The following is a 10,752-nucleotide window of genomic DNA, read 5'->3' on the forward strand; positions in this document are numbered from 1 at the left end:
TGTAACGTTATCCACCGCTCCATTTATTGATTTTTCGCCGGCTTCGTTGTAAACAAATGCACATGGGCAAGAGGACCGTAACCAATACAGCGGAAAAGCGAGCGGACTTGCATAGTTCCCTACTGTCTTTCTGTGTAAATATCTCATCTTACAACATCTTATATTCAAGTGCGGCCTATATGTACAAAATGTATTTTCTTTTAAAATTTAGGTGGCTTATATTCAGGTGCGCTCAATAGTCAGAAAATTACGGTACTAAAACTATATAAAAACTCAACTCAAACTGCTTCATCACTTCTTGAACTAACTTAGAGTGCTGGAATAAGAGAGTAACGTCACTTTCATTGAGTCCTGAGGTAAGCCTCATGCGCCCCTAGTGGCAGGATATGGGTATTGCAAAAGTGCCCAGAAAACTCATTCACTCCAATGTATGTGTGTTGCCCACTTGTTTGTAAATTGATGAAAACGGCAGTGTTTTTGTTTTTAGGTGTCTTGGTCATATCAAATTATAGTACTTATAATTTGTCTATTTCAAAATGCAGATTGTAAGACAACTGTTTTTTTTGTTTTTTGTTTTTTACTGTGTTAATGTTTATCTGTAAGGGGTCTACAATGATGCTATTAATGTGGGTGATCTAGAAATGTGCTTCTACTTACTTACTAAACTGAACTTAAATTAGAAGCAAACTGAAAATAAAAACTTATGAAAACTGTAAAACTATAATAACCTTGGGAGGAACCAAGAGGATGAAGAGGTTGAAGCCTGTTGTTTCTTACATTGTGTAAAGAACCAGAGTGTCGACTGTGTCTTTGTCTCATTGTTGTATCTCAGCATCACGACACATTACACCACGAGGATCTGATGAGATTTTCTTCCATACAAACCTTTTTTTAACCGAAGCGTAGCGAGTGGTTCTCTCAGTCCACTGGCTTCTTTTATTCCGTCCCCTCATGGGAAATCGCTCAGCATTATCATTATATGCACCTTTTATATACGTCAAACCAAGTCAAACCAATCTGTCCCCTGCAGCCCGTAATTCAGTCTCAGCGGCCGCCGGCCCGAGTCATTACGCTGCAGAATGAAATTGGAATCCGGTGTTCGGTGGTAAAGGTCAGAGCCATTGATTCTGTCCCCTAATACCAACCATTATCCCATCAGCTCAAGTCAACTGGGAATGTATGGACTGAAATAAGCTATTACTCTCTGTCTCCCTCTGTGTGGACTCCCCCCACACCTCCTCCTCCTCCCGCCTCCTTCCTCCATGTTCTTGCCCTCTTCCCTTATCACTGTCAACGTGATCCATCTCCTCCTGTTTACTCTCACCACCTTTCCCATCAATAACTCCTTCCCTTTCTATTTCCCTCTTCCCTCGTGTGTCCGTCTTGTCTCTACCTCCCAGGAAGCGTCATCCTCTGTAATCTTCTTCTATCTTCTTCTGTCTTATGTCAATACCCGCTGATGTAACAATTACACCCCGGTCAGAGCTTTCTAAAGCCTCACGCTGGTGTAACGACCGACCGATCCATCAGCGGCCACCATGGGGGGTCCTCATCCTCATCAGGGGACGTTTTGATAGAAACCCCTTTGTGTGATGTGTGTTGGTAAATGGGTGATGTTAAAAAAGTCAGAAATAAACATTGTACACAAACAGCTTTGGTCCCTACGGATCATTTCCTGTTTAAAAAAAAAGAAAAACTCACCAGTTTACACTTAATTTAGGCTTCAAATTCTGCAACCCAAAACTTTGGATTGATTTGGAGCCAGGGAGCTGAGTCAGGCACTGCCAAGGTGGCGACAGTGGAGCAGCTCAGTCTGACCTTCAGAAATCTGAGTGTTGTTGAATTAATTTCAGTTTGAATCCAGATATACTTTGAAAAACCCATTGATCAAACATTTGCTGTGTCTCAATTCGAATACTTCCATACTTGCACCAACTATTTTGAGTATGTAAGTCCTGGATGGTGCACTCAGAACGGTCAAAAGGTTGAGTGTGGAACGATGGACACTTACCACCCTCGGTGATCGCTGTCTTGGCTATATAGCAAAATATAATACATATAATGTTTAATATGTAAACCAACATAATGGTAGGCCAATGTTGTTATGATGCCATGTAAAGCCCTCTGAGACAAACAGTTTGTAAAAATGGGCTATACTAATAAAATTGCCTTGCCTTCCCAATGGTTTCTAACGCTGAGTCACCACTGAGCATTAACCAGGTGGCGCACACAAGCCAAAAAAAGTATGAGTAAGGCATTTATTTTTGCTAATTGAGATTACAAACTATATAAGACAGTAAATGTTTTGACGAGCGCCAGACATTGGCGACCATTGCAGTCATTTTTTTCTGGTAAGGGACCGTTCGTTATTTATGGAATGGGCCACCGGAGGAAAATGGGGGGGGGTCATGTCATAATATTCTTTGTTGAGGGGTGGGTCCACTAAAAAAAAAAGGTCAGTGAGGGGGGGTCATTAAACATTTTGTCTGGAGGACACTGCAATGCCCGCAGAAAACAAAAACAAAACAAAAACGGGACATTTCAAAGCTGCAAGCACTGATGACAATGAGAGCAACGGCCCCCGAATCACAGCGTTATTTTATGTTGCCCTGAGTTGGTTTCGAACCCGGGTCTCCCGCACGGCAGGCGACGATGCTAACCGCTTCGCCAAGAACTCAATAAGGGTTCTGCCCGCGGCTTAGCACGTTTTTTATGGGTGAGTGAGTTTAACTTCAGTACCGTTACCGTACAGAGGCTACGCTGCCTGCCTGCCTCATTGCGTAACTCTACATAGTCTGAGCAGCACGTACGTTCACGTTGCTTTTGTGAATTGTAAACAAACAGACGCCCCCCCCCCCCGGTTTAGCGTCCAGCAGTTTAGCGGCTAATTCAACTGCAGTGATGGATAACTGTACCAGAGACAACTTCATGAACTACATTTGAGGAATAAACGGCAGCTTTTACCTGACGGGAGACCGACGCCTGAGCTACGGTAGCTAACAGTTAGCTGGTTTTACGTACTTTCTCTCTCTCTCTTTCCCTCTCTTTCTTACACACACACACACACACACACACACACACACACACACACACACGGTTGTCTGTCATATCTGTCGTAAACCTTGTAATAATACGTTGTTGTTGAGTACGGTTCACATTATTGTTGCTTCGGTTTGAGTGTGGATTAATTGTAATGGCTTGTTGTGTAATGTGAGCTGGTCCAAAATCGCGATTCTGTTATTGATGAGTTGGGTTTTAATAACAGCTGATAAATGGCATGGATTGATGAGGTGTTGCACACATGGTTGTCAAAATGAAATAATGTAGTGTCACGCGCTACGTGATACGATGTCACGTACTTGATGGCTGGGGGGGGGGGTCATGTATCTTTTGATAAGGCTTAATGCAGGGTCATGTTAAAATTTACTGACTCCGACAGGGGGGTCATGTAAAAAAAAAAAAAAGTCCTGTGAATCCCTCCGGTGGCACTGATGATAAATAACGAACAGTCCCTAAATTACATTTTTTTTAACACTAACTGTTGAAATGTGTGCACTACAGAAGTAAGTACATAGTTTACATGGTATACTGCATGACAGTGAACTCATGGAAGTATTCAAATTGAGACACAGTTTGAGTTCAGACATGTGTTGTGTCTTTTTCTCCAGTGGTTTAATGGGAGCGACTGGATATTCAGAGGCACTTGTTGAATATCTGGATGCAGCAGGTGCACTACTATCAATATTTATAGCTCTGAATGTCCCGTATTTGTGTCTTATCACATATTTAATACGATGTATGACAAGTGTAATTTTTTCTTGTTGCACTCGGCTGCTCCCTTGATGTGCTGCAGACAACGAGACGTTCAGGTTCAATCAGGTGTTTGGTTCTCGCCAAAGGAAAAAGTGTCGGCGGATGAGTCACCTCGTGTGCATGTTTGTGCACGGATGTGTGAAGGTGTGAGTCATGAAGTGGGCTAAAAGCTGACCCCCAAGAATGACTCTGCATTTGTTGTGTGCTCATGATGTTCATCCCGACGCTTCACACTGAGCTCCCTCTGAGGAGCAAGGACGGCTGAGTTCTGGCTCTTTAATCTGAGTTTTTGTGTAGTGACCTTGGTGAGTCTGGAGAACGAGCTGTTTTACCTCAGACCCATCATTAAACAGCTGTGTTTTGCATCGTCAGCTTTCGCAGGCTCCATCAGAGCAGAGAGGCAACGGCAACTGGCTGGAAGGGCAAAGCAGTTTCTGAGTTACTGGGATCGTTTCCATGAATGTCAATTAACTATCTAAAGTCCAGAAGTGATGATTTTGAACTCTTGACTAATTAATCTTTTTCAGATTTAATTAAATTTGGGGACATGAGCCAGAGTCGTTTCATGGATGACGGCGAGTCTAAGAGAAACATGAAACTGGGATTTCGGAGACATTTACGACATGTCAGTCCTCATTCGTTGTCCCTCATGTCCTTTCCTGTCACTGCTGTCCCCTTTCAAAATAAAGGCGGAATAATTAAAGACTGAAGATTTGTTGTAACTTTTGAAAGAAGACAAAAACTGAATGAAAGGTTGAATCAAATTGGATAAAGATCAGTTCAACACTCAGGTGATAAGTTTGATATGTATTTCCGCCTCATACGACCCCTACCTTTTAAAACACAACAGCTAAACTAGATTATGTGTTTAAATGAATGGATATGAGTTAATTAGAAATGAAAGGGAGCTCAATGTGTCATTGTTTTATAATAAGCACTTGCTAATTTGGCAACATGCTTATCTGTGATAGATTAAATATGACTTTAATCAGCTAATTATTCGTTTTCAAGCATGAAAACTGGAACAAAACTGAATAATTGCACTTTTTTTTGTTCTTCCATCCATCGTTTCCTTAAATGTGTTTGTTTTTTTCTCTTTTTCACTTTCTTTTTTTTTCCATTTTGTTTAAGAAATGATCAGTAACACACACAAAGAAGAGGTGTGATATCATATCCCCCCTTTTGTCAGTAGTCTCCAGATGTTACATTAGATCATCTCTCACATTTAGAAACTGTGTGTTTTATCATCTGTATTGTCACACACAGGGAGGAAAACTGATGGTGACTGAACATCGGTCGAGAAAACAACTGATATTTCTGCTGAAGTGGATCACACCTGGTCCTGGAGCCGCCAGATGGGGTCCGGTGTGAACGTGAGACGGACGCCGGTGGTTGTGAACACAGTTTTCAATTGTAAAAAGAAAAAAAGAAAGAAAACAGACCGTGCTGTGAAGCCGGAGGTGGTTGAAAATAAAAACACTAGACACTGGAGGAAGGTCCTGCAGCTGCGACCCAGCCTACAGTGACACTGGAGATAAATGGAGCTGTGTGATCTCCATTTAACTTCATATTGTGATAAATATATACAAAACACCAAACATACATCAAATCCTGGTAATAACAACAATTCAAGTGTGATTTCAAAGTGATTAATAGTTTGCTAAATTTGTTGCAAAAAACCTCTGGAAAGTTAAGGATCTTTATGCAAAGTAAGTCACAGTGCTGCATTATAATTACATAGACACCCACCTACTGCTGATCCAGTACAAATTTTAAGTAGATCATCAATTATGAAGACCAGAGCTCATAGTTGCTGTTTGTTTATAGTAGAAACATCGGTCGCAGCTGCAGAAACTTTTGAATCCAGTGTGTAAAACAATCAGAATATAACAGAACTAAATGTGACGGACACAAATCTGCCAATCTGTATTCGTGGCGCGCTGCTGCTTGGATAACGAGCTGCACTCGAGTCATTTGCATGATGTTGCATATCAAGATGGAAAGTTGTCCAACTCCTAGTCGCCATGGAGACCTGCGTCCTCACATACTTATGCAGCTAATTAGGACCTGCTGAAAGTTAACTTATTAAATCTGAGCCACAGCCATGCAAATAAACCCCACGGACCACCTACACACACATACCGGTTCTACTGAATTTATGGGGACCCCGTACTGATACTACAGTACCAGGACCCAAACACAAAACCAGGACCCAAAACCCTGATGTTAACCCCAAATCTAGACCCACAAACAGGCCTTTGACCTCTGAAAAGCAGTCGAACACCACATGTATAGCAATAACCTGGTCCCCACAAATATAGTAAAACAAGACCACATACACACACACACAATAAGAAAGAGGCCACAGGAGTGTTTGTGCTTGAGAATAGTACATCGGTTGTTGGACACAGGTAAAGGCCAACAGTTTGTGCTTGGTTACAGTCTTTCACACGGTCAATATTTACACAGAGTTACACATGTAGAACATTACAGCCATGTTACAAAGCAGTTTACATTCATGTTTAATAAAAGGTCAAGCAGCATCTGTGTCCTCCCGTCACAAACCTCATCAGAAACGCATCAGAACTTCAGCGAGAAACAAAAAATATCTGTTGGAACAATTTCCTCAAAATGAACCAAAACCATAATCCAAAAAAAAAATTATTTAAAGGTGAGGTTCGTAACATTTTTCATGTCATCTTGTTTACTTCCTGTCCTCAAAGTTTATCCCAGGCAGCTGTAGCATGAGTAATGTTAGTGAATGTTAATGAAAAAAGAGTTGGTGAGTCAATTTGCTCGTTAGCTTGACATTTGTCAGTGAGTTAGCTTGCTGGTTAATTAGCGTTCTTGCATGCTTCTATCTATTTATGTTTAGTTGAGGCCGGGCAATTCGATTGCAGGTACTAAAGAGCGCTAGTTTGACCTTTGTCAATGTGTTAGCTAGCTTTTTAGCCTCCTGGTTGGTTTTCTGCATTAGCTTTGACAGTTCTGTTTACTTTCTTTTAAAGCTGAGTACCATGCCAATATAAACACAAAGTAAGTGCTAGTTAGTTTGCTCATTTGGCTAGTTAGCTTTGGCAATGGATTAGCTTGCTGGTTAGATTGCGTTCTTTTATGCTATATAATTAGGTTTGTTTGAAGCTAAGTTGTTACTAAGCATTAAGGAGCTGATCAGCAGGTTATAAACAAGGTAACAAGTTAGAAAAGTATAAAAGTTTTTATTTTTACCAGATCTTTTCTGGCAAAAGTTCCTCTTTTCTATTTAACCAGGAGAGTTGTATGTCCAAAACCTTGAAGTGCTCTGGTGAATTGGACTTTTTACTTTGAAGACCTTTCGGCCCCAAAACAACTCCCTATTCCCAACTCTGTTGACAAGATTGGGCAATAACCTGTCCATGCACTGCATTGTGGGATAGCTTTGGGGTTTCAGAGTAAACCAGATGACGTCAAAGTGTCTTTACCTCTGCTTCCATGTGAAAGTAACACTCTACAAAACTGAACTGGAAAAACGTCCAAACTTAAATCCAGGGATTTGAACTCTGTCTTTTAACTAAAGCACATTATGGTTTAATTTTTAAATGACCAACTTTGAACATGATGTTTGTTTTTTTTCAGGTGGATACAGTCAAGTGCATGTTTAAAATATAAAGTGAGAACAACATCTCAGCTGTTCCGAAAGAAAACCTTTCATTGAAAAACTCCGGTTTGCTTTTTTTTTTGTTTTTGTTTTTTTGTGGGGAACATTTGTGACTTTGCACTTAGTGAAACCAAAACAAAACAGACACGTCTCATAGTTATTTCATGTTTGTCCTTGGAGAGAGAGAGAGAGAGACACCATTTCAGCTTTTTGAGGCATGCATTAATAGGGAAAGAGAGACAGACGAGGAGCTGAAACCAGGACGGAGATAAACAGCTGGTATAAGGTTCAGGGGAGGGAAGGGAACAGAGGGATTGTGGGATTGCAGGTTGAACGAGGTCATGACGCAGCTCAGACAGAGCAAGAGAGAGAAAGAAAGAGACAATCAAGGAATGTAAAAAAGGTCAAGACGAGAGAGGGCCACAGGCCGAGTCGTGGAGAAGGAAGGATTTCATCTTCAGTGGTCAGTTTATGAAACAGTTTCAACTAATTCCTGCCCTGATGTCGCTTCACAATTGTGTTTAGACACAATTAATTTGTTGACACAGCTCCTGCCAGAGTGAAACACTGCCGTAATTAGGATATGGCAATTAAAAAGTAAACACACAAACGGAACGACCTTGGGTAATGACAATTTAAACAATGGGTTTAGTCTGCCAAATGAAAATTAAGACCTCACTGCAGGAGTGTGTTAAAACTCAATCAGCTGATTGCAAACTGAAACGAATGGAGATGAGTCTGTTCACATTAGCAGATGGTGAAGTGTTGATGCAGTGGCTCGTGGACTAAGACAAAGGTCAAGTTAATGAACGTGACCTGGAGAAGGTAGAAGGATGTGAAAACTGAATAAACTTTATTTGTTTGGGAAACAACTTTTTAATAATTGCTTGGTTTCATCATTGGGAACTTGGAGATCTAAAGGTTTAGATACTGAAACTGATCTTCTACTTCTTTCCCATGAGCACATCAACAATCCTGGATTCAGCCAGAACTCAGGTTGAAGAGCTCCAACAGCCTCTAACTCATGTATTTATGATGGGTAATAAACGTCTCATGGGGTCGCGGTGGTCTGGCTGGAGGGGCAGTGAGAACAAACTAAAAGTGTGTTTGATACGAGCAGCAACACACACGTGCAGTGTGTTTGGAGATATATCAGACGGCCACGTTGTGTTGCTTTCATGGCCTCGGGCTGCAAAACAAACATCTCAGACCTGAACCCTTCACCTCAGCTCATCCTTTTAATTCAGAGTTCTGACTGAAACATGTTCCTTGTCCTTTCTCCGGCTACTGAGGTTTTTTTTTTTTTTTAAAGAAATTGACATAAAGTAAAACATTAACATCGGACATAAATCTGATCATTAATCTGAAGCGATGGAGGTCACAGAGTCGAAGTTAAAGTTAGAAACAAACCTTCAGGCTACATTAGCCACAATTAGCATCTGAATCTCCAAACCAACTGTTGGTGCTGAAGGTGCATTGGGTCTCATTCATGAAACATGAGCAGCACAAATTTGAGTGTAAACCGTGTGCAGCGGGAAATTTACGCGGATTTCCACATTCATCAATCTTTTATACCTGCTTCTGACTGTGTGTAGCAGTTGTGTAAATGTAGGAATGCACATAAATACTGCTCACCACTGTTGGAAATTACAATTTTAATTCATATTGCTCTCTGCTATGTTGAAAATACCGATGCCGATGAGTAGAAATATTTGGAGAGTTTCACGAATGAGAGCCATTGTGGGTAACGTAGGCAACAGATGTAGAAGAATGTATGGAATATAAAAGTTTGGCAACATTGTGACATCACAAAACAAATTTTTGGCCTTAACTTACTAAAATAAAGTGATGACATCTAACCATCCCAAAGGTCAAAGGCCAACGCCACCGTGACATCCTGAGACTGGAAGTGGTTGGTGGAGGAAACGACAGACTGAGCCAAAAATAAATCAATGAATTTAATTAAAGTCTTTTAAGGCCTTTAACTTCTGATGGTGTTGAATTAACGCCAGTTTTATTTTCTATTTGCTGGGAAGTAAAAAGCTGAGCTCAAACTCTGTTGTCGTGAAGTCGTTGACAGTTTTTACCTGGGAAAATGAATTAACTGAACGATTTTTACATCAATATGAGCCAAGATGTTTTAATCATCTTCTCTTCTTGTTGTGTCATGAATCTTAAACTGTGGCAGAGAAGGAAACGTGAGCTGAGACCAAACCAGATCATCATCATCAGAGTGTAAAACAGACGAGCTGAAGAAAATCCAACCTGAAAGAACCAAAGAAACGAGTGATGCAATAAAGTAAAAAATCACTTGAGCTCTTGTTTTTGTTTTGTGTTGTTTGGTTTTTTTGTTGTTTTTGTATTTTTTCAAACATTCATGTGTCCGTTTGTAGCCGACTCTGTTCCTCTTAGCTCCGCTCTCGTAGGAACATCAAGTCTTTTTCTTTCGCCTCATTATCCCACATTTCTCTCTTTTCCCGCCTCCCACTGATCCTCTCATTGCTTCCTCCCCTCCTGCCCCATCTCGTATTCCTTTGCTCTCCGTCCTTCATCTGCTAAAAAAAAAGAGAGAAAGAGAAAACGGAGCGGCTCCCTTTGATGTGAAGCAGTTGTATTTTTTTTTTTTTTTTTTGACCACTCTCTCCTTCTCTTCCCTTCATCAACTCCGCTTTTTTATTCTTAAGTCTCGCATCTCGTCTCTTTTTGTCCACCTCACTCGTTTCTGATTCACGCTCCGACATCCGGCTCCTCTGGTGGAAAATCCACATCAAACACTTTTTTCATTTACATTAAACGTTTGCATCATGCACTCATCCTTTTTCTGGGAGATGTTTTTTTTTTCTCTCCGGCCTTCAGTTTTTTATTTTTTTATTTTATCCCTCTGCTCTTTAAATCCTGGTGTCCGTGCCGCGCCCCTCCCCCGTCTTGTAAGCCACTCTGGGTTTAATGTAGGAGCTAAATGCTTCAGGAGTTGGATGAGTGATGGAGTAAAAGCCCTGTGTTGGACGGATTTGCATCAAAGTCCGAGGTCGTTTTTTTAATCTTTCCGGAAAAAGTTTTCACAGAATCGAGCAGGAAACCGAGTCCAGCGCTCAAAAAACGAACCTTCACAATAAAAGTCCTTAGTGAGGTCACGTCCACAAAGAAGCGGCGTTGGCGGCGGCGGCGGTAACGGAGAGAACTCGCCATCGCTGTGTCATTAAACAGCTGCCCTGCTGTCATTCTTCTCCGTCTTTTCTTCTAATCCCCGGCTCATCTTCGCCTCCTCCTCCTCTATTTTTGGGTTTCCAAAACTCTTATAA

Source organism: Trachurus japonicus, chromosome 18 (assembly GCF_045865225.1).
Source record: "Trachurus japonicus isolate A0001 chromosome 18, Traja_1.0".
NCBI lineage: Eukaryota > Metazoa > Chordata > Actinopteri > Carangiformes > Carangidae > Trachurus > Trachurus japonicus.